This window comes from Megalobrama amblycephala, linkage group LG15 (genome assembly GCF_018812025.1).
Source record: "Megalobrama amblycephala isolate DHTTF-2021 linkage group LG15, ASM1881202v1, whole genome shotgun sequence".
Lineage (NCBI taxonomy): Eukaryota > Metazoa > Chordata > Actinopteri > Cypriniformes > Xenocyprididae > Megalobrama > Megalobrama amblycephala.
The window spans coordinates 27,684,851-27,710,988 of NC_063058.1; the positions used below are offsets into that span (position 1 = coordinate 27,684,851).

The following is a 26,138-nucleotide window of genomic DNA, read 5'->3' on the forward strand; positions in this document are numbered from 1 at the left end:
CTGATCATAAAGATATTGTTTATATTAAAAATAAAATGTTTATATATATATATATATATATATATATATATATATATGAAAAAATCTAAATGAACATATTTCAAATATTTATGTATGTATATTCTACGCAATAATGCAGTTTTGCGTCATGGTTACTCGCTGACGTCATCGCGCAATGATATCACAACGTCATAGCAACTTTTAGCAACAAATCGACCTTCTTTTAGCAAAAAAAAAAAAAAAAAAAAAACACCTTCCTTTAGCAACTTCCTCTCAACTCAGAGTTTAACAGTCTTCTGACTGAGGAAGCAGCGGCGTTTCAACGACTTACATAAATCAGCTCCTCTCTTCCTCAAATTTGGTCGCGTTAGAAACTCTCAGAAACACTGATTTACTCATTAAATGATACTTCTGTGAAGATTTAAGGCAGATTTAAAAGCTGTAGGACACTTTTGAAGTCGATCATCTTGTCATTTCCTCTAACGGAGCGTAAAGATGTTGAAGTGCGGACTTTTGTCTAAGAAAAATGAGCCAGGTATGAATTAACCTGTTTACTGTTACCTGTTTTATAACTTTATAAAGCTGTAGTGTTTTCACAGAGGGAAGTCTGTCTGGGCTTTATCTCGGTAATGAATGTAGATTTAACAGAAATATTCTTCCGGACAATAAGAGTGTTTTCATAAAAGTTATATGGGGGCAAATTGTCACACGTCCCGTTGTCCTTTTTTCTTAAACTCAGAAATTTTAATTGTATGTAGACGTTTTAGATTTATGATAATGTGAGTCTTCTGCTGTATTTGTGATGTTGTTGTGTTGGTTTGTGTGACTCAGTGCCTCTGAAGAGCATCTCAGTGGAGGTTCGGGTTCAGGATCATGTAGCCACAGTCTCCTCCACTCTGCAGTATGTGAATGAGGAAGAGCGCCCCCTGGAGGCCTTGTTCGTCTTCCCTCTGCCTGCTGATGCTGCTGTCTGCCACTCCAGTGCCAAGATCGGAGAGCAGGAGATTGTGGCAGAGGTGCAAGAAAGAGAAACTGTGAGTCCAAATACAAAACCTGCAGGATGATGATTAGCGTATTCATAATACACATTAACTTTAAACTAAACTGTCTTCCAGGCGAGGGATCGTTATGATGACGCTGTGAGTTCGGGTCAGCAGGCGTTTCTGTTGGAAGAGAGCGAAGAGAGTCCTGATGTGTTCAGACTGAGTGTCGGGTGTCTGTCGCCGGGTCAGAACGCTGCCGTCACCATCATCTACGTCACCGAGCTCGCTGTGCAGGCCGACCACTCGCTGCGCTTCTGTCTGCCGGCTGTACTCAACCCCCGATACACACCAGCAGGTACTACAGCAGCTGCTGACACACACTTTATTAGTGGAGAGAAGCTGATTCTAACACACTCTGAGTGTGTGTGTGTGTGTGTGTGTGTGTGTGTGTGTGTGTCAGGTTCAGCTGCTGGTATAGTCTCAGAGATTTCATCAGGATGTGGATCTGTTCCCTACACGCTGACTCTCAGTGTCCATGTGAGCTCTCCAAAGCCCATCTCCAAACTAGAGTCCAGCTGCACTCTGGATCCTCTAGTGTTCCTCCACTCTGATCACACTCAGGCGACGGTACTGTGTGTCTTCATGTGTTTATCTGGATGTGTGAGCACAGCAGTTTGATGCATGTGTTTTTATGTGTGTAGGTGAATCTGAGTCCTGGTCACATGTTTGATAAGGACGTTGAGCTGTTTGTGTACTATCAGGATACCCATCAGCCCTCTGCTATAGTGGAGGCAGGAGTGACCACTGCCCCATCAGGTATGACCTGCAGCTCACTGGGATTATGGGATTGAGTGATCAAGCTGTCACTGACTCTCTCTCTCTATTTCAGGCTCTCTGATGAGGGACCCAGTGGTCATGATAAGTTTGTACCCTGAGTTCCCAGAGGAAGTGATGTCATCACTGGCAACACAAGGAGAGTTTGTTTTTGTGATTGACAGATCAGGCAGTATGAGCAACACGCGGATAGAAAGTGCAAAGGTAACATTTAAAGGTGCCCTAGATTCAAAAATTGAATTTACCTCGGCATAGTTGAATAACAATAGTTCAGTACATGGAAAAGACATACAGTGAGTCTCAAACTCCATTGTTTCCTCCTTCTTATATAAATCTCATTTGTTTAAAAGACCTCCGAAGAACAGGCAAATCTCAACATAACACCGACTGTTACGTAACAGTCGGGGTGTACGCCCCCAATATTTGCATATGCCAGCCCATGTTCCCAACATTATGAAAGGCATTAGACAAGGGCAGCCAGTATTAACGTCTGGATCTGTGCAGAGCTGAATCAACAGACTAGGTAAGCAAGCAAGGACAATAGCGAAAAATGGCAGATGGAGCAATAATAACTGACATGATCCATGATATCATGATATTTTTAGTGATATTTGTAAATTGTCTTTCTAAATGTTTCATTAGCATGTTGCTAATGTACTGTTAAATGTGGTTAAAGTTACCATCGTTTCTTACTGTATTCACGGAGACCAAAGCCATGTCGTTATTTTCATTTTTTAAACACTTGCAGTCTGTATAATTCATAAACACAACTTCATTCTTTATAAATCTCTCCAACAGTGTAGCATTAGCCGTTAGCCACAGAGCATAGCCTCAAACTCATTCAGAATCAATGTAAACATCAAAATAAACACTGTACTTACGCAATTAGACATGCTGCATGACGAACACTTTGTAAAGATCCATTTTGAGGGTTATATTAGCTGTTTTAACTTTTTTTATGTTGTTTAAGGCAAGCGCGAGCTCTTGGGGCGTGGAGCACGAGATTTAAAGGGCCACACACCCTGAATCGGCTCATTTCTAAATATGCCCCAAAATAGGCAGTTAAAAAAATGAATTAAAAAAATCTATGGGGTATTTTGAGCTGAAACTTCTCAGACACATTCAGGGGACACCTTAGACTTATATTACATCTTTTAAAAAAAAGTTCTAGGGCACCTTTAAGATTCAAAACAGAATTTGTTTAGGTCAGAATATGGATTTATAATGGGTTTTGAATTTATGTATTGGAAAATGAATCATGTTGAGTTTCATTATCTGTCCGTGTCTCTCTTATAGGACACTCTGCTGTTACTGTTGAAGAGTCTGCCCATGGGATGCTACTTCAATATCTATGGATTTGGCTCTCGTTTTGAGTCCTTCTACCCGTTAGTATCTAGATCTTCATTCATAGATATTCATTCGGGCTGGGTGATATAGACTAAAAACATTCGTGGCCTAATGAGAGTCGGACTTCTTCCACGTTATGAAGAAAGTGTAAACTGGCGTCATGAAAGTTACACTTTTTCTGTAAGTTAAATAAGGAAGGTGTATGACTGCGCTATGTGAGATTTTTGAACTGCAAGTGTTTTACACTTTCTTCATACCCTGAATAGGGAAGGCGGTCTGGCAGAAGTTAGATATTTTACTTCATAACTTGTAACATATGGATATTTTTCAACACAAATGCATCGCTTTGCTCAGAAGGTCTTTATTAACCCCCTGTTGTGGAGTATGTTTATAAATGATGGATGCACTTTCTTCAGCTCATACTCGTGATCCTTGTTCACTGCATTATAAAGCTCGGATGCGTCAAGATATTTAATAATATTTCTCAGATTATGTTCATCAGAAAGAAGAGAGTCATATACACCTAGGATGGCTTGAGGTTGAGGAAAGCTCAGTAATTTTCATTTGAAAGTGAACTAATCCTTTAAATACATATCTGTATTTATAGGCTGAATGGCGATATACTATATATATAGCTCGGTATCTTAATCTACAAAGTGATGAGCTGAATGTGTGAGTTATTATTTTTCATAATGAAACACAATGGGTAAATGAAGCTTGTTAAGCACTTTGTCTCATAATGTGCAAATTGAAGGCTGTGATTTACAAATACTAGTCCTAATGTATGTAGTCTTGCCTGTGAAGAAATCAGGTTCAAAAGTCTTTAATAATATACACTGAAGATAATCCAAATTGGGCAGGCAAACGAAACACAACCATAACATAGACAAGACTGGACCACTAAGGGTCTGTTAACATTTTCAACTAAAAACAGAAAGCGTTTTGGTGACAACTAAAAATGACAACAGCGTTTTGGTGGCCTGAAAACGCAAACTTGTAAACGGTTTTCAAAGTACAAGTTTGCATGAAATGCACCATGAAATGACTGTATAGCAATATAAATGTTATTATCTTAAAAATAATGATATACTGTATCTTACAAAGTTGCTACACTGCCCTGCCCTAATATTCAGTTTTAAATTTTTGTCAGAGGAGTTTAGGAGATGTTTTTCTTTGGTCTTTCCAGTCAGAGTGTCGAGTACAATCAGGACACAAGTGGATGAGGCTCTGAAGAGAGTGAAGGAAATGAAAGCAGACTTGGGCGGCACCGAGATTTTACAGCCTCTAAAACACATCTACAGTCAGCCCTGTTACCGTGACCACCCCAGACAGGTACAACATCACCTCAACATGAACCTGAACGACACATTGTATATGTTCACTGATGTGAGTAGACAGATCTTAGCTGAAGATTTTAAATCTCAGATGTTTGTTCTCTCTTCAGCTGTTCATCTTCACTGATGGAGAGGTGGGAAACACTAAAGAGGTGCTGGACCTGGTGAAACATCATGCTCACTCTCACAGGTAAAGGTCTGCTGGGTTTGATCTTCCCATCATTCATATCTTCATCACTTACACTAACAGAGTTTATTGTGTGTTCAGGTGTTTCTCATTCGGGATTGGTGAGGGTGCAAGTACCGCCCTCATCACAGGAATGGCCAGGGAGGGATCTGGTCACGCTCAGTTCATCACAGGCACCGACCGCATGCAGCCCTAAAGTAAAGCTCTCCACTGGATTTCACAGGCAGGCACAGATGTTTCCTAGTCACATGTCTCAATGGTTTCTCTTTCTCTTCAAACTATATCAGGTGATGCAGTCCCTCAGGTTGTGCGCTGCAGCCCGCTGTGGTTAATATCTCTGTGGATTGGACCCTTCCAGATGGCATTACTGTTGACACACTGTCTCCACCCATCAATATGCTCTTCCAGGGTCAAAGGTCACTCATTTATGCCCACCTTAAAGGAAAGGTGAGATGATGTAGCATGCGTTTCTTTAATGAGAATAAGAGTGTCTCTCATGGGGCCGTCGTGGCCTAATGGATAGAGAGTCGGTCTTGTAACCCAAAGGTCATGGGTTCGAGTCTCAGGTCCGGGATTGTCGGTGAGGGGAGTGAATATCCAGCGCTCTCTCCACCCTCAATACCACGACTGAGGTGAGACCCTTGAGCAAGGCACCGTACCCCCAACTGCTCCCCGGGCGCCGCAGCAATGGCTGCCCACTGCTCTGGGTGTGTGTTCACGGTGTGTGTGTTCACTGCTGTGTGTGTGCACTTGGATGGGTTAAATGCAGAGCACAAATTCCGAGTATGGGTCACCATACTTGGCCACATGTCACTTCATTTGTTTAAATGATACAAATTTCACTCTCTTATAGAGTTCAGGAGGCTCTGAGGGAACAGTGACAGTCAAATACAGTCTTAATGATCAACCAGTAACAAACCAGCTCCACTTCTGCCTCAAACCAACTGAGAAAACAGGGTAACACACACAAACACACATAGAAACACATTGAATTAGAGTGACATCAGTAGTAGACCTTTTTCAAAGCTAGTACCTTTTTCAGTAATATAATACTTTAATATTAGAAATATTTATTTCAGTGAAAAAAGTCCAAACCTCTCAATTTCAGTATTTTGTTATTTATTTAGAAATTTTTTCACACTAGACAAAATAAATCCTCTCTCTACCTCCCAAAACCAGCCTGTCTGTCACATGACGTCACAGCGTCTCCCGTCCAGGGCATAGTGTGAGCACACTGTGTGCGCTGTAGATTGCACACTTCAGAACGTTTAGCCATTGCGCTGTGTGTTGTGTTTGAACAAGCTGCTGGGGTGACATCACATGGTCTCTCTCTCTAACACACCTTACTCTCGCGCCCAGATGTATTCTCAGGCACTGAAATTTGGCATCGATTGATTTAATGTGACCATCGGTATTCTGTAGTACTGACGTAATTCAGATTTGTACCAAGTTCAGTACCCAACCCTACTTGTAATGCCATGGGTTTGATTTCCAGAATACAATGTAAGTCTCTTTGGATAAAAGTACCTACTAAATGCATGCATTTTTAATGTTATATAACATTAAAGGAACACTCCACTTTTTTTGAAAATAGGCTCATTTTCCAACTCCCCTAGAGTTTAAACAGTTGAGTTTTACAGTTTTCAAATCCATTCAGCCGATCTTCAGGTCTGGCTGTAATATCACTTTTAGCATAGCTTAGCAGGAGTTGGAGAGTTGGAAAATGAGCCTATTTTCAAAAAGAGTGGAGTGTTTCTTTAAATCCCAGTAAGCACTGTTTTCTGCCATGTTGCTCAGGTTGGCCATTCCACCGGCTGGCGGCTCAAATCCTGATCCGTTCTCTGGAGCAGGAGGAGAGGTCAGGTGATACAGTGGTGTTTGCGCATTAGGAGCAATATAATGGATGAAGAAGCTCAGAAGAGCAGGATAGTGAAGCTCAGTGTTCATCAGGCAGGAGTGAGCAGTGTTCATACAGCCTTCATTGCCATTAATAAAGACAGCAGACAGACTGTGAAAGGACCCCTGCTGCAGAGAAGAGTGCAGACACAAGGTTAGTGCAAGGATTGTGTGTGTACAGATCTGTGTTTTGTTGTGTTTGACCACAAGGATTTCAAATGGTTTTCTTGTCACTTCACAGTTTAATACATTTGAGGTGTTGATTTGGACCTCATTAAGATGTGAAATTCTGTTTTAGGGAGGATGTGGTCAGTGGTTCTTTTCAATCTGTGTTTGTTCTGTGAGAACGTTTGTGTTGTTTTCTAAGACAAGCATCACAACATTCTACTAACATCCAATTTAGTAACAACAGCTGAAAATGACTAAATGATAAAAGCAGCTCTAATGTGACTGATTGAATTACACGTTCATTGACGAATAAAGCAGTTCAAAAACAAATATAGCTGCGAGCAGCGATGACGGGCCAAAGCCCGTTGGCACCGCCACCCCGGTGGCTTCAGGTCAGCTGTGCATGGCGGGCAATGGGCATTTAAAACAGTTAAACATAAAAGGACTATGTCAATTTCACACCACATTTACTGCAGCAGCTAATGCTCCTATGATCATAAACCACAACAGCCACATCCATGAGATCGTTTAAATTGAGATGACTTTCATGTCATAGAATGTTATGTCAATTTCAAATGAGTGCAGAATTTCATCCTAATCTGCCATGTCTGTTTTTTCTCAGACAACCCCTATAAAAATTCTAGAGCAAATAACATACTGTTATTTGTGCAAACTCCACAGTGCTTCTGAGAACTCTAATCCAGCCTTAATGCGAATGTCTGTGATTGCTGATGTTGTATTCACCTTATTCGAACACCCCATGACGCTTTGCGCGAATTAGGGGAGTAATTTCCGTTAAGCTGTGTTGGAAACTTTTTTCTCGTCAAAGCAGAGACCAGGAGACGTTGGAATATCTTTCAAGCAGAAGTTACTCTTTATTGAGAAACGCGTTGTGTGTGTCGCTGTAGTCATCCAAGTCTAACTAAGGCATTGTACTTGGTAGTTCGTATACAATCAAGGGGGAGGGATACATGGAGTAAAGGAGGAGACAATATAAACAAAGCATGCAAATGCAGTGCAGGAATCAGCCCATTCCCTACATCTCCCAGCCATGATCTAATCAGCATAACTGTGTCATTCAAATGCATAGGTGCTAATCCAATCAGTCTGACAGTATTGCCCATACCTTTACGTTATCATAGAAACAAAAGCACTGCTGTATCTTGAGCTTGTCCTGCCAAATAGTCAGTAAGTACAAAAGGTTAATGTTACAGACACCTGGGCTGCCTGCCTTGATCTCCTTTGAATGTCATTATCTTTACCTCAAAATGTAAAACACAATGTACATAAAGTTTTCAGTTCATATACCATTACATTGGAACCTAGATATAACATAGCACAAATTTGTAATCCCACAGCTGTAAACAGTTAGTGATAGTCTCTATGAACGCAGTAATGCGTTTTATTTTTAAACTGGGTACAATGAGATGACATTATTGTACTCACCCTTCAACCAACGAACATTAAAAGGACATTTAAAAGTGTAAAAGCATCAACAAGGTACTTTCAACAGGCCATGAAAAAGTTAGATTCTTTCCACAGCAATAACGGATGGGGTTGAACATATACTATAGTGATATACAGGTCCTTCTCAAAAAATTTGCATATTGTGATAAAGTTCATTATTTTCCATAATGTAATGATAAAAATTAAACTTTCATATATTTTAGATTCATTGCACATCAACTGAAATATTTCAGGTCTTTTATTGTTTTAATACTGATGATTTTGGCATACAGCTCATGAAAACCCTCAAAAAATTAGCATATCATGAAAAGGTTCTCTAAACGAGCTATTAACCTAATCATCTGAATCAACTAATTAACTCTAAACACCTGCAAAAGATTCCTGAGGCTTTTTAAAAACTCCCAGCCTGGTTCATTACTCAAAACCGCAATCATGGGTAAGACTGCTGACCAGAAGGCCATCATTGACACCCTCAAGCGAGAGGGTAAGACACAGAAAGAAATTTCTGAACGAATAGGCTGTTCCCAGAGTGCTGTATCAAGGCACCTCAGTGGGAAGTCTGTGGGAAGGAAAAAGTGTGGCAAAAAACGCTGCACAACGAGAAGAGGTGACCGGACCCTGAGGAAGATTGTGGAGAAGGACCGATTCCAGACCTTGGGGGACCTGCGGAAGCAGTGGACTGAGTCTGGAGTAGAAACACAGGAAATGGGCTACAGGTGCCGCATTCCCCAGGTCAAGCCACTTTTGAACCAGAAACAGCGGCAGAAGCGCCTGACCTGGGCTACAGAGAAGCAGCACTGGACTGTTGCTCAGTTTTGCATGTCATTCGGAAATCAATCTGGAGGAAGACTGGGGAGAAGGAAATGCCAAAATGCCTGAAGTCCAGTGTCAAGTACCCACAGTCAGTGATGGTCTGGGGTGCCATGTCAGCTGCTGGTGTTGGTCCACTGTGTTTTATCAAGGGCAGGGTCAATGCAGCTAGCTATCAGGAGATTTTGGAGCACTTCATGCTTCCATCTGCTAAAAAGCTTTATGGAGATGAAGATTTCGTTTTTTCAGCACGACCTGGCACCTGCTCACAGTGCCAAAACCACTGGTAAATGGTTTACTGACAATGGTATTACTGTGCTCAATTGGCCTGCCAACTCTCCTGACCTGAACCCCATAGAGAATCTGTGGGATATTGTGAAGAGAAAGTTGAGAGACGCAAGACCCAACACTCTGGATGAGCTTAAGGCCGCTATCGAAGCATCCTGGGCCTCCATAACACCTCAGCAGTGCCACAGGCTGATTGCCTCCATGCCACGCCGCATTGAAGCAGTCATTTCTGCAAAAGGATTCCCGACCAAGTATTGAGTGCATAACTGAACATAATTATTTGAAGGTTGACTTTTTTTGTATTAAAAACACTTTTCTTTTATTGGTCGGATGAAATATGCTAATTTTTTGAGATTTGGAATTGGAATTTTGGGTTTTCATGAGCTGTATGCCAAAATCATCAGTATTAAAACAATAAAAGACCTGAAATATTTCAGTTGGTGTGCAATGAATCTAAAATATATGAAAGTTTAATTTTTATCATTACATTATGGAAAATAATGAACTTTATCACAATATGCTAATTTTTTGAGAAGGACCTGTATATGCATTATGTAATACGTTGCCTTAATAAAAATGTTCATGAACTTTAGCATTGCGTGATACCAATTAAAAGTGATTTCCATTTTAATAAATTGTATTTACCTGTGAAACAAACCTGGAAAGAGATGTGAGGCTTTGCACTGCAAAAAATGCTGTTCTTACTTAGAGTTTTTGTCTTGTTTCTAGTCAAAATATCTTAACGTTCTTAAATCAAGAAGCATTTTCTTGACAAGTAAAAATTATTTTCTTGTTTTCAGGAAAAATAAGTCAAAATTAAGTTTTTCCTTAAAACAAGCAAAATAATCTGCCAATGGGGTAAGCAAAATAATCTTATTTCAAACCAAGAATAAGATATATAATCTTGTTTTCAGTTTGGACTAAGATTATTTGCTTACCCCATTGGCAGATTATTTTGCTTGTTTTAAGGAAAAACGTACTTAATTTTGATTTGTTTTTTCTGAAAACAAGAAAATAATTTGTACTTGTCAAGAAAATGCTTCTTGATTTAAGAACTTTAAGATATTTTGACTAGAAACAAGACAAAAATTCTAAGTAAGAACAGCATTTTTTTGCAGTGTGAAGAGAAAAACGAGAAATTCTTCGTGCATTCCAGTGAATTATTAATGGGATATATTGTAAATTATATAGAGAGAACAGACCACAAATGTGCAGCATATGTTGTCCTTTTTCATACTATTACAGCGGTATGCAAAGAGACAAAATAAAATAATCGGGAGGATAGAAAGCATCTGCTGAAAAGAGCTCTTGCCATAGATAGTCTTGTTATAACATGTTATGTTACAATACCAAGCGTTATGTAATTCTCATGATGTCTGAAAATAAAACATGAAAGAAAAATCGACAGCTCTACGTCTCTGTGTGTGTGTATGTGAAAAATCCACATTCAAACCAAAAATCTGACTTCCTGTTGGTCGGAGTTAATGACTATAAATTAGAAAGTTGTCCGGCTTAATGAGATCAATATGTGTACCGAGTTTGGTGACTGTAGTTTAAACTACCCCCCCCACTTTTGTCAAAAGATGGCGCTATAGAGGCCCTCCTCCCCACCTGTTTCTACGGTTTTGTCCATGTCTACTGGTTGACCATCTCTGACGATTGTATCGAGTTTTCATGCAATTTGAAGCATGCTCAGCGTCTCAAAAGCATCCAAAACAAAAAATTTAAGTTTGATGCGTTGCCATGGCAACAGTGTTTGAGATATCACGATTCTTTTCACAGGTCTACATCTGCCATGTTTTAACATTGTTCTGATGAAGTTTGAAACAAAACGGGTAAAAAAAAGAGGGTGATCTCAAAGCATTTTGAAAGTGACACACTTCCTGCTGCCAATTGGTGGTGCTATAATTTTGATTCACAATAGTCACATCCATGTGATCAGTATCCTATAACGAACACACAGCTGAAGTTTCATAAAGATCAATCAGTGTATGCTGACATTATAACACATTTCCTGTTTCCCTTTTCTCGCCATAAATTCGTTGCCTCGCCATGGCCAAACCGCTCGAGATATCAAAAATCCGCTCACTGAGTTTGGTGGTGATCGGATTAATCGTCTAGGAGGAGTATATCAAATCCCAGAGCATGCGTTTTCCAAACAACCCATAATAACTGACTTCCTGTTGAGCCGGCGTGAGGTTTATTTGTGTACCGAGGTTTATACTAAAAATCAGTTTAAGCCATATATGTCCATATCAGTCCGTCCGTATTCCAAAGCTTTTCTTGTTTGTTTGTTCTTTTGGGTGTGTCTGTTCTTGGCTGTTTGTCCATGTCTGAATATGTTTTTTCTGTCTGTAGCCAGACGATGTGTACCACCGACCCCTGGGTCACTGCCAGGTAAATGCACCTCAGTCTAATAGTTTTGTGAAACAGTGAAGTGTGAAATGTTTGAAATGATTGTTTTAAAAAAAAAAAAAAATTAACTGTGAAAGCTAAAATTTCTGTAAAATTTCAGCTCAAATTACCCCATATAATTTTTTATAGCATGTTAAAATTGCTACTTTTTGGGTGTGAGCAAAAATGCGCCGTTTTAGTATGTGTCCCTTTAAATGCAAATGAGCTGCTGCTCCTGGCCTAAGAGGGTGGAGCTTAGGCCAGGTAGTCAAACAATGTGCAGCAGCATCGATCCCTATGCCACAGCCAGGTAAATGCACCTCAGTCTAATAGTTTATGAACTGTTGGTACTGATCCATCCTTGAGTAACAACTTTTTAGCAAATCCTGTGTTTTGTATTGACATTCATTCACAAAGCAGTCTGTTTTAAAATGATTTGCGCAGACATAAACAAATTTAGGTATATGGAGGCGCATTACCTTAAATAAAATTAATCCACTGCGTCCTCAGTGGTTCACATTCTGGGAAAGGGAAAAGATGAAGACTCTTATGTTCATACATTAACTAGTTACTGACTAATGTTCTTCAAACAAAACATACAGTTAATTCAAAGCAGAGCCTGTCAGCAACATGTCTTGTAATGCAGCACTTGAATTTGCTAACATGACCAATTCCTAAATCAGTTCTTCCCTATTGCAAACCTTTTCTTGTTTGTTAGTTCTTTTGGATGTGTTTGTTCTTGGCTGTTTGTCCAGATCTGAATCTGTTCTGACCTTTGGTTTCTCTGTCTGTAGCCAGACAATGTGCAGCACCGATCCTTGGGTCACTGCCAGGTAAATGCACCTCAGTCTAATAGTTTTGTGAAATAGTGAATTGTGAATTGTTTGAAGAAATTGTTGTTTTTAAGAAATTAACTAACTAACTGTGCTACTTAAAGGGTACCTATTATGCCCCTTTTGACAAGATTTAAAATAAGTCTCAGATGTCTCCAGAGTGTGTATGTGAAGTTTTAGCTCAAAATACACAGATCATTTTTTTTAAAGTATGTTAATATGGCTACATTTTGGGTGTGAGCAAAAACGCACCGTTTTAGCTGCTGCTCCCGGCCTAAGAGGCCGTCTCAGTCTAATAGACCTTCATTCATCTTCGGAACATGAATTAAGATATTTTAAAATCCGATGGCTCAGTGAGCAAATTAATTTACACTTTCAATGCCCAGAAAGCTACTAAAGACATATTTAAAACAGTTCATGTGACTACTGTGGTTCAACCTTAATATTATAAAGCGACATGAGAATACTTTTTGTGCACCAAAAAACAAACCAAAATAACACCTTTTCAACATTATCTAGTGATGGCGGATTTCAAAACACTGCTTCGAATCTTTTGTTTCGAATCAGTGATTCGGATCGCATGTCAAACTACCAAACTGTTGAAATCACGTGACTTTGGTGCATCGAACCATGGATTCCAAACAAAAAATTCAAAGCAGTTTTTTGAAATCGCCCATCACTAGATATTGTTGAAAATTTGTTTTTTTGCCACACAAAATCATCACTTCATAACATTAAGGTTGAACCACTGTAGTCACATGAACCGTTTTAAATGCGTCTTTAGAAGCTTTCTGGGCATCTGAAAGTGTAAATTAACTTGCTGTCTATGGAGGCCTCACTGAAGCCATTATATTTCATCAAATATACCTTAATTTGTGTTCTGAAAATGAATGATGGGCTTATGGGTGTGGAACGACATGAGGGTGAGTAATAAATTACATTATTTTCATTTTTGGGTGAACTAACCCTTTAAAATATTATCCATAAACATTCTCTCTCTTGCATTATCATCAACATACACAGCAAAGTGCACAGAAACATTCGTTACATTTAACAGTAAACAAATATATACAGACCTGATGTCTTTTCGGGGGTGCTTAATAAACTGGTAAACTTTATATCAGTAAATCAACTCCAATGAACTGTAATAAAGTGCGTGTTTTCCCCTTCATTACTGCTGTATCCAGTATCGTGCCGGAGACTATAAGCTGGATCATGAACAGTTGGTACTGATCCATCCTTGAGTAACAACTTTTTAGCAAAACCGGTTTTGTATTATCCCTTTGCATTGACATTCATTCACAAAGCAGTCTGGTGTTAAATGATTGCCGCAGACATAAACGAATATGGGTATATGGAGGCGCATTACAAATAAAAATTACAGATAAAACTAATTCACTGAATCCTCAGCAGCTCAGACGATGAAAACTCTTATGTTCACTCATACATACAAAAACAAAACACCAGGATTGCTGAGGAGACATTGTTTACTATACAGCTACTGGAGCGGAGAAAATAGCAGACAGCGTACAACTCGCTGAGGGTGGAGACTATGGTAATGCAGGACTGTCAGTCAGCGGCCGTGGACGGGGCATGAGTGACGTCACATTCCTCAGAAAAAAATAAAAAAGGCATAGATGATGAGACTGGTTTGGTTTAATGGGGATTTAAAAAATGTCTTGTAATGCAGCACTTGAATCCTGCTAACATTACTAATTCCTATATCAGTTCTTCCCAACTCCAAAGCTTTTCTTGTTTGTTAGTTCTTTTGGATGTGTCTGTTCTTGGCTGTTTCAGATCTGAATCTGTTCTGACCTTTGGTTTCTCTGTTTGTAGCAAGACAATGTGCACCACCGACCCCTGGGTCACTGCCAGGTAAATGCACCTCAGTCTAATAGTTTTGTGAAACAGTGAAGTGTGAAATGTTTGAAATTATTGTTTTGAAAGAAAAAAAAAATAATTTTAACTGTGAAAACTAACTGTGCTACTAAAAGGACACAAGATTTAAAATAAGTCTCTAGTGTCCCCAGAATGTGTCTGTAAAATTTCAGCTCAAATTACCCCACATAATTTTTTATAGCATGTTAAAATTGCTACTTTTTGGGTGTGAGCAAAAATGTGCTGTTTTAGTATGTGTCCCTTTAAATGCAAATGAGCTGCTGCTCCTGGCCTAAGAGGGTGGAGCTTAGGCCAGGTAGTCAAACAATGTGCAGCAGCATCGATCCCTATGCCACAGCCAGGTAAATGCACCTCAGTCTAATAGTTTACGAACAGTTGGTACTGATCCATCCTTGAGTAACAACTTTTTAGCAAATCCTGTGTTTTGTATTGACATTCGTTCACAAAGCAGTCTGTTTTAAAATGATTTGCGCAGACATAAACAAGTTTAGGTATATGGAGGCGCATTACCTTAAAAAATAAAATTAATCCACTGCGTCCTCAGTGGTTCACATTCTGGGAAAGGGAAAAGATGAAGACTCTTATGCTCATACATTTAACTAAGTGTAGTTACTGACTAGTTGATGATATGACATTGTTCTTCTTCAATGTTCTTCAAACTAAACATACAGTTAATTCAAAGCAGAGCCTGTCAGCAACATGTCTTGTAATGCAGCACTTGAATTTGCTAACATGACCAATTCCTAAATCAGTCATTCCTCTATTGCAAAGCTTTTCTTGTTTGTTAGTTCTTTTGTATGTGTCTGTTCTTGGCTGTTTGTCCAGATCTGAATCTGTTCTGACCTTTGGTTTTTCTGTTTGTAGCCAGACGATTGAAAGCAGCGATCCCTATGAAAGATCCAGGTAAATGCACCTCAGTCTAATAGTTTTGTAAAATAGTAAAGTCTGAAATATTTGAAGAAATTATTGTTTTGAACTAATTGTGTTTCTTAAAGGGCACCTATTATGCCCCTTTTACAAGATGTAATATAAGTCTCTGATATCCCCTGAGTGTGTATGTGAAGTTTTAGCTCAAAATACACAGATAATTTTTCATAGCATGTTAAAATTGCTACTTTTTGGGTAGGAGCAAAAACTTGCCTGTTTTATTGTGTGTCCCTTTAAATGCAAATGAGCTGCTGCTCCTGGCCTAAGAGGGCGGAGCTTCAAGAGCTCATTGTCCTGTGTCAGGAGTCAGTCAGGATGCACTTAATAATGTTAGAAACTGAGAATATACAGTATGCTGCATGGAGATAGAACAGGTATAGTTTAGTTTAATTGCAGTTATAATGTATGGTGTCATCTTGCTTTTATCCATTATTAGTACAAGCTTGTTATACCAGTCCCCGTCCGAATGATGGCCAAAACTTTACTGATAAGCAGTGGCGCCTGCAGCCGTACGGGTGTACACACTGTGCGTACCATGAGAGGGCGCTAATTAATGCCGTTTTTATTTTTTACATAATTTTTAAATTGATTATTAAAATCTACCTGTGTACACTCATGACATAAGAGAGCAAGAGAGTATGAGAATAAATAAAGGTGTGCGTTTGTGTGTTGTAAAGTCAAATGTGTGTGTGCGTGTATGGGTGGGCATTGGGATATGGGTGAAAAGAAATCTGATTGGCTAGTTTAGTTTCGTCGTTTTTTCCACACATGAAAAATAACGTTACAGATAGTTAATGTTTAAAAACAGGCTCAAAATGAGTAAACGCTCTATAAAACAACTAAATTCAATTGAAATATTTGCAAAAAGGCCTAAAACTATTGAGTAGGCATGGAGAAATGAAGCCTCCTAATAAATCTTTGAAGCTTTTCTCTAAATGTTTCGGGAAAGGTTCCAAAGCATAAAGAGTGTAGAAAACAGTGCCATCTTGTGGTACGTAAAATTTACAGCAGCCATAAACCTCAATGCTCCGTTGTTTCATCCATTAAGCACAAATAAAAGCCTGACGACGCTAAATGTGATTAGTTTTCTGATAATATCATTCACATATTAAAGTTTGCCAATAAATGAAATGGATCAACAAAAACAATAATACTAATAATACATACTGAGATGTTTGAGCAAAGTAAATTGTTCTGTTATTTTATTGTTTTTATACTGTTTGACAGAACATGTAATGATGTAATATAAGCTACAGGCTTATATAGGCCTACCTATTTAAAATGTTTAGTAAAAGAACTTGAACTTCCAAATAATAGTGGTCTGGCTTCTGACACGCAAAGTGAAGCTGACTGGAAAAAATGCTTAGTTTTTCGTTAATCACATGTTGCTCCGAAAACAATATGCACATTTTGGGACAAAGGCGATCAGAGATAACGTAAAAAAAAAAAATTAAAAAAGCATCTATCTACACAAGCACATCAGAGTGCAGTTACGTGCATCAGATTTTCTAAGTGGGGAACAGGAAAGAGACAGTCGATCACTCGATTTGTACAGCATTAGATCGTCCCCACCAATGCAATGATTTATTTAATTTGTAAAAAAAAGAAAAAAAAAAAAAGAGGGGGGGGGCAGTGGTTCTAGTTCAGTACGGTACTGAGATAAAATCCTGCAGGCACCCCTGCTGAAAAGTTTTATGACATTTATTGTACTTCACACAAAAGACTCCAGTAAATCAATGTAAGAGCTTAATAAAACATTAAAAAATTATCCATAAACTTTCTCTCCCTTGCATTATCATCAACATACACAGCAAAGTACACAGAAACACTCGTTACAACTAAAAGTAAACAAATATATACAGACCTGATTTCTTTTCGGGGGTGCTTAATAAACTGGAAAGATTTATATCCGTAAATCAACTCCGATGAACTGTAATAAAGTGCTCGCCCCTTCATTACTGCCATACCAAGTATCGCTCTGGAGACTGTGAGCTGGATCATGAACAGTTTACTGATTCATCCTTGAGTAACAACTTTTTAGCAAAACCTGTTTTGTATTGTACCTTTGTATTGACATTCATTCACAAAGCAGCCTGGTGTAAAATGATTTGCATAATAGGTCCCCTTTAACTCAGTGTAGTTACTGACTAGTTGATGATATGACATTATTCTTCTTCAAACTAAACTTAGTTAATTCAAAGCAGAGGCTGTCAGCAACATGTCTTGTAATGCAGCACTTGAATCCTGCTAACATGACTAATTCCTAAATCAGTCCTTCCCTATTGCAAACCTTTTCTTGTTTGTTAGTTCTTTTGGATGTGTCTGTTCTTGGCTGTTTGTCCAGATCTGAATCTGTTCTGAATTTGGTTTCTCTGTTTGTAGCAAGACAATGTGCACCACCGATCCCTAGGTCACTGACAGGTAAATGCACCTCAGTCTAATAGTTTTGTGAAATAGTGAATTGTGAATTGTTTGAAGAAATTGTTGTTTTTAAGAAATTAACTAACTAACTGTGCTACTTAAAGGGTACCTATTATGCCCCTCATTTTTTTTAAAGCATGTTAATATGGCTACTTTTTGGGTGTGAGCTAGGGTGACCACCATCAAACAAACCAAATGTGGGACGATTACTAAGTTTGTGTGGGACAATGTGGGACATGTTACCAACACTAAAACACAACCTGAAGCTGTTATATAATGTCTATCTAACTACTTTGTTCTTTAGTCCCTTCCAGAAAACACCATTACATCACAATGTAACATAACATGTCTTTATTTTACATATAATTTAAATTAAACATCACTGACTCTAAAGGCAGCAGGCATCATGCAGATAACTATTTTTGAATTAGGTGACCAGATTTCTGAAACGGAAACTGGGGAAATTTCCTATTTGAGTGGTCAAAATATCACCAAAATCTCATTTGTTATTATCTATTTAAAAATGGACAATACATTTTTGAATGTTTTTGTTTTTAATTGTTGTGGGTTCCTTATAGGCTATTATTACATTAATAATTATGATTTAGTTTTATTATTAGGATTTTTACTCTTTTAATATAATTCACCAAAAAAAAAACTTTTACACGATTAATATTAACCACTCTAAAAGCAGTTCAAAACAATATGCCTGTTATAACATTAGTATGACTTTACAAATGCATGTTACATTACAAAAATAAAACAACATAAATATAAGAAGATAAATATAAAACAGCATTTAACAAATATTTTATAACATTATTGAATTTAATATGTTAATTTTCGCAAGCTGTTTTTAGCTACTGTATACAGAAATTACAACAGTTTTAACTTTTAACTATTTTTATCCATTATTTTGCCTTTTAGACTAATTTTAAGCACAAAGTACGTGTATTATTTAATTTAATTTTTTATTTATTCATATCTGAGTGTACCTTCACCACGTGTGTGTAGAAATTGCACCCTGTTGAGGCCCCGTTATAAAACATAGCCTACAAACAGTATTACTTTAATTTAACATGAATATTTAGTAAGTTACTACCTTAACCGATAACGATGTTTATTTTGATATTTGACGATAATGTCGCTTTGCTCTGGTCCATCCATTATCACGTTCCTCATGAAGTAGCGGCGCGCGCAACCAAGCTGCATAGCCCCCTCTGTTGGAGAACATGATCACTACACAATTTCTCCAGCAGGCTGACCGTGTTTACTCCTTTCTTTTCAACCACTGGATATGATGTAAAAAAACGGCTGTTGTATTTGTGTAGGCGGGATGATACTTCTGTTGAAGTGCTTTTAGGTGAAAAACTGCAGCAAAAAGAATAAATAAAATGCTTTCTTAAAAAGGCAGAAGAACGCATGCATGTTTTCTTAATATTATAATTAAAAACCAACAGACTGATGAAAATGCGGGACATTTTCTCAATATGCGACGTGCGGGACAAGGAGTCAAAATGCTGTGCGGTACAACGCAAAGCGGGACAGGTGGTCACCCTAGTGTGAGCAAAAACGCACCGCTTTAGCTGCTGCTCCCGTCCTAAGAGGCCGTCTCAGTCTAATAGTCCTTCGTTCATCTTCGGAACATGAATTAAGATATTTTAAAATCCGATGGCTCAGTGAGCAAGTTAATTTACACTTTCAATGCCCAGAAAGCTACTAAAGACATATTTAAAACAGTTCATGTGACTACTGTGGTTCAACCTTAATGTTATGAAGCAATGAGAATACTTTTTGTGCACCAAAAAAACAAACAAAATAACGCCTTTTCAACATTATCTAGTGATGGCGGATTTCAAAACACTGCTTCGAATCTTTTGTTTCGAATCAGTGATTCGGATCGCATGTCAAACTACCAAACTGTTGAAATCACGTGACTTTGGTGCATCGAACCATGGATTCCAAACAAAAAATTCAAAGCAGTTTTTTGAAATCGCCCATCACTAGATATTGTTGAAAATTTGTTTTTTTGCCACACAAAATCATCACTTCATAACATTAAGGTTGAACCACTGTAGTCACATGAACTGTTTTAAATACGTCTTTAGAAGCTTTCTGGGCATCTGAAAGTGTAAATTAACTTGCTGTCTATGGAGGCCTCACTGAACCATTGTATTTCATCAAAAATACCTTAATTTGTGTTCTGAAAATGAATGATGGGCTTACGGGTGTGAAACGACATGAGGGTGAGTAATAAATTACATTATTTTCATTTTTGGGTGAACTAACCCTTTAAAATATTATCCATAAACATTCTCTCTCTTGCATTATCATCAACATACACAGCAAAGTGCACAGAAACATTCGTTACATTTAACAGTAAACAAATATATGCAGACCTGATGTCTTTTCAGGGGTGCTTAATAAACTGGTAAACTTTATATCAGTAAATCAACTCCGATGAACTGTAATAAAGTGCGTGTTTTCCCCTTCATTACTGCCGTATCCAGTATCACTCTGGAGACTGTAAGCTGGATCATGAACAATTGTTACTGATACATCCTTGAGTAACAATTTTTTTAGCAAAACATGTTTTGTATTATCCTTTGCATTGACATTCGTTCACAAAGCAGTCTGGTGTTAAATGATTGGCGCAGACATAAACGAATATGAGTATATGGAGGCGCATTACAAATAAAAATTACAAATAAAACGAATTCACTGATTCCTCAGCAGCTCAGACGATGAAATTATATTCATTCATACATACAAAAACAAAACACCAGGATTGCTGAGGAGATATAGTTTACTATACAGCTACTGGAGCGGAGAAAATAGCAGACAGCGTACAACTCGCTGAGGGTGGAGACTATGGTAATGCAGGACTGTCAGTCAGCGGCCGTGGACGGGGCATGAGTGACGTCACATTCCTCAGAAAAAAATAAAAAAAACATAGATGATGAGACTGGTTTGGTTTAATGGGGATTTAAAAAATGTCTTGTAATGCAGCACTTGAATCCTGCTAACATTACTAATTCCTATATCAGTTCTTCCCAAATCCAAAGCTTTTCTTGTTTGTTAGTTCTTTTGGATGTGTCTGTTCTTGCTGTTTCAGATCTGAATCTGTTCTGACATTTGGTTTCTCTGTCTGTAGCCAGACGATGTGTAGCACCGATCCGTGGGTCACTGCCAGGGAAATGCACCTCAGTCTAATAGTTTACGAACAATTGGTACTGATCCATCCTTGAGTAACAACTTTTTAATTTTTAATTTTTTTCAAAATTAAAAATTAATCCACTGCGTCCTCAGATGTTCAGATTCTGGGAAAGGGAAAAGATGAAGACTCTTAAGGCCCCGGTATACTTCAAACTAAGTTCTTTTTCGTTTTTCGTTTAGGGGTAAAACGAAGTTCGAAATGCGTGACCAGCAATATACTGTAAACGAACATCTGACGCCGCCCACACTGCAGAATTGCGATTTAAACAACTACATTCTCGCCTGAAAAACTTTTAAAACTACATTTCATGATACAATAAAATAGTTTTTAAATTACGCGGGTTTTCTCCTCCGCTCTCTGCTTACTGGTAGGTGCTGCTGCATAGACGTCTGAACTTTGCGTACTTGGTATTCTGAAATGCTGAATGTTGGTGTGCAGAAAGCAAAGCTCGTCTTCTTGTGACAGACAGCTTCAAGCCGAGAAGCAAGAACAAGATCTGCTGTATGTCCTCCATTGTTGTTTACTATATCGTTTTCTTCTTCGCGCGAGAATGACGTTGCTTACTATTTTCCGGCTACACCACGCCTATCAAGTAAGGGTACTGTTGGCAGTGGAAACGCAAGCCTGATCAGGGTGTACCATTCCGAACCGTACCGAACTGTACCGAACCGAACCGTACCGCTCAGTGGAAACGAGGCATTAGTGTTTGTTTTAGTAGCCTAGGCTAAATAGTTTACCAATTTACATAATGTTCTTGAAAACTATTATACCAAGCAGCAGCCCCCTATGTCTATGATTAACAATCAAATGATTAATTAGTTAGAAACTAGTTGCTATAAATACAGGTGCCATCAGTTGTCTTCTTATGATTGACTTGTTTGTCATTGAGTCAGTGTTGCTGATGCAAAGTAGGCCCTTTGTTACCAAACACCAAGTAACTAAATTAGGATACAAGTCATTCACAAACTGTTAAACACTAAACTGTTGGTTACTTTAAAACTAACCTTCATCTGGGAGATCACATGGATTTGATCTGTTAAAGCCACATTATGTAAATTTTCACCACTAGAGGTCGCTTATTTAGTTGCTTATCCTTGATTTTGTGGAATCATGGGATGTGTTGTTTTCACGTCTACAGCCAGTGGAAAAGAATCGGGACGGGACTTGGGCAATCATGGTCATGGATGAGATTATTAACGTTACAGTAGTATGAAGCAGAGCAGGGTGATGTTGGAGCTGAATGAGACGAAATGCGACATGTCTCTAATGAGAGACAAAAGCGACATGTCTCGAGAGCAGCGGAACTTTTATTATGCCACAGTCACCGTTTCCACTTTTTTCGGTCTAGCTTATGTGGGGTAATGCGGCGCTGTTTATCATATTAGATACATTTTTGTGTTGAAAGTTGTTATAGTGCTACTCTGCATTTGTTTAGCAGCTGCTATGAGACACTTGTTGTACACTGCAGTAAGCTAGATCGATGTTAGTCATGGTAAAACATGGTACTCGCGATAAATCAAGAAAACCAGTTTTAAACAAGCAGCTGTATAACATGATTAGTTTTCAGTCGATAAATGAATCCAAACAGTTCCTTATCTGTCGAATAAAACATATAATATGTTTTATTAGTCATATGAGGAATATAATGCGTCTTTGGTGTTTCCATGGTTTCTACAAAATAAAACCGGAAATTGAGGGTATGTAATCATTGATAGGCAACACATGAACACAGCCCGTGTCCTGGTTGAAATTGCTTATTTCTCTGGATTTAAACATTCTTGGAAACATTTGGGATAATGCAAGTACACAAGTCAACCAAATATATTACATTGTTCTAGTGGTTTTTGGATATTTTAATCCAAAAATCCTACTGTACATATTGTGCCTTTAACTGGTTGCATATGTTAAATTTATTGATTGAAAAAGCTGGTGCTATCAAACATTGTGTACTTAATCAACTGAGTCAGTGTAATTGTGAAGGGATCGATAAAATAGGCCAATTGATGGAAGGTTTGCGAAGAAATTTCATACTCTCTTGTAAAAGTATTTTGTAGTATTTTTAAAATACAAAAATACAGTAGTTTATTTTGATACATGGTGTGGGTGCTGTATATTGTAGTTTATTTTGATACACTTAAAATTAAGGTATTTGGTATTTTATTTTAAAATACATTTTGATGTATTTTTGCCCAACCCTGCTCACCGCACACCTACTATTACGTTATCGTCACTGACCAATGGTAGTATGAAGGTGTTTTGCAGCTGGAGCGAACTTTTCCTGAAAATTCGCTTTGGCAAGCCGTTTCGAACTTCCAAAAAGAACTCAAAACGAACTTCGTTTTGGCCTGATTTTGTTCGAAATGACGTCACATCAGTTCGTTCTTTGATTTCGTTTGAAGTATACCGGGGCCTTTATGCTCACTCACTCATACAAAAACTAACCTCTGGGATTGCTGAGGTTGAGTAATTAATGACAGAATTTACATTTTTTGGGTGAATGTTTGGGTGGTGTAATGATGTAACCTGCAGAAAGATTCATAGAAGTAGAGAACGACATCTTTACACATGTTAGACTGCACCAAAGTTTTCTGTGCAGTTTGAAAAATATAGTGTCTGTTGTTTTTTGTGTTTTTGTCTGATCCACCAAAAAACTGCAGATCCCTCATAATTATAGGCCATTGACTTGTGTAGTTTTCTTTCCTTAAGTAACGTCTGATGAAGACTGTGATCATTGGTCATCAGGTGAGGAGGATATTTGTAAATCTAAACTTATTACAACTGTAAAAACAAACAAAATTCTAAACTGTTATAAAAAAGAAAGTTTTAAATACTTTAAATATGTTTACTTTGCTTTCAAAGTTCAGACCTGGGCAGAAAATGTCACTTAATTATTTAAAACTATTGATGTGACAATATTGAGATATATTTAAAAGACACACATTTTCACTTATTACATTACAATCCTTATAATAATTGCACATTGACTTATATAGTTTTCTTTCCTTAAAATGATTCTGATTGCGGGGCGATGGATGAAGATGAATTTGATGATGGGGATGATGGGGATGACGGGGATGACGGGGATGACATTGATTACGAATCGCCAGCAGACGGTAAATGATTCAAACACACACACACCAAAGGCCCTTTCACAAACTTCTGTCAGGGCTTCAACATTGTGATGTACAACATCATTTATCCTTCAGATTCACAGAGCTTTTGTCCCTCTCTCTCATTTTAATTTCTGAGATTACAAAACAATTAATTTGCTCTGATCATAAATGTGTTCATGCCTTTGAACATTTTCAGTCTGTTACTGTTATGTGTTATGAAAAAATTGAGAGAAACACACAGTCATTGAACTCATAGTTTATTTGTGCTTTGGAAGTGTATTAATTCGGTTTTGTTATAAACACTTGAATTCTCTTATTTTCTGTCCTTTCCATTTGCGATTAACCAGTTGATTCGGATGAAGAAAGGTAAGACATTGAATTCACATTGATTGTCATGTTTTTGTGATGTGTGTGTCTGTACTCTATGAAAGTTTCATTTCCAAGACTGCAAAAGCCATCTTATGGTTAATGACTGTTTTCATTTGCAGAGATGTTATTTCTAAGACTGAAGCTGTGCTGTCTTGTCAAACAGAATCTGTAGGGGAAAAAAGGGGTACAAACACACACTCACACACACACAGATAATTATAAATTGCAATAAACTGTTGGTCCTACAATAGTGTGATTTAAAAGCCACAATAAAGTGAATTCCAGTTAGGTTTTACATACAGTGTGTGTGTGTGTGTGTGTGTGTGTGTGTGTGTGTGTGTGTGTGTGTGTGTGTGTGTGTGTGTGTGTGTGTGTGTGTGTTCAGCTGCTCCTGATCCCCAGAAGGACCTGTTACTCCAGCTGGTTTCTCTCCAGAAGGCGTCAGGCTGCTGGGAGCTGGACGCCACACTGGCTGATGTGTTTGGGAAGACGGAGGATGAGCTGACCAATCAGAAACCAGCACAGGTGAGAGATGTGATGAAATAATAAGACAGCGATGATTGTGTCCAGTGTCTAGTAACAAATGCAGTGGATAATGGTTTGTACACAGGTGGATGGGTCAGTATGGGCCACTCTCCTGGCTCTGATCTGGTTATACGGCTGTAAAATAGAGCAGCAGGTCGAGTGGCAGTTTGTGGCCATGAAGGCAGCGTCATGGATCGGCTCTCAGAAAGGTGGGATCTCCATTCCAGAACACATTCATTCAGATATCTTCAGTTATGTGACACACACTGATGATTTGAGTGTGTGTGTGTTTCAGTGGGCGATCTGTCTCAGTGTGTGTGTGTGGGTAATGTCCTGCTTGGATGTCAGGTGACCCAAGAGACTCTGGGAATCTGATGACGTCAGTGTTTCCACATGCTGTCAGAAGAACTGTTGCTGTTTATGTTTGTGTTTCATTAATTTTCTTCTTTCTTAGCTTAAATCAACACCATATTGTGTAAAATCTTAAATTCACTTGCTAGATCATGTTTCATTTGTTTGAATCAGATTATTCATTAACCTTTTCTTGTTTCTCTCAGTTTTTTTGTGCATCAGTGATTTACTAACGCTGTTGAACGAGTCCTCGATCACTGAGGATACTTTCACACAGCAACAGAATCATGTTTATGTGCTGAAAATGATTATGTTCAAACACAAACATGAATGTTGAACTTATGCAAAGACTATTAAAGTACAAAAAATATTTAAATACTCTCTGTTACTCTTTTTCATGTAATAAAAGAGAAGAGAAATACTTCATGTTTGCCTTTCCATCTAATAAAGGTTTTACTATATAAACAGATTTAAAGGAATACAACTTTTTATTATTTGATATCATGTTCTCCTCATTCCTCAATGGTTTCATCACAATGAGGTACAAAGTCAAAAGGCACTTCCTTGTGAATCAATTCTATTAAAACACTTTATCTGTTTCATGCTTTTACTTACCTTCATTTTCACATCTAGCTTCTGTACTACTATAACTTTCAAAAGTTTGCCATTGTGTGGTATACAGCTCTGGAAAAAATTAAGAGACCGCTTAACATTGATTTCTGAACTTGGAGTGGTCTCTTAATTTTTTCCAGAGCTGTAAATTGTTGAATAAAGT

At 38.1% G+C, this 26,138-nt stretch overlaps 1 long non-coding RNA gene and 1 pseudogene across 1 annotated transcript; both read left to right on the plus strand.

Annotated features, from left to right (window-relative positions):
* Window positions 1–265: 265 nt before the first annotated feature.
* Window positions 266–25,739, plus strand: LOC125247032 (annotated as a pseudogene).
* Window positions 4,999–6,493, plus strand: LOC125246835. Its single transcript, XR_007179968.1, has 3 exons — window positions 4,999–5,132; window positions 5,539–5,642; window positions 6,483–6,493. It is a non-coding gene; the product is annotated as an uncharacterized LOC125246835 (long non-coding RNA).
* Window positions 25,740–26,138: the final 399 nt, after the last annotated feature.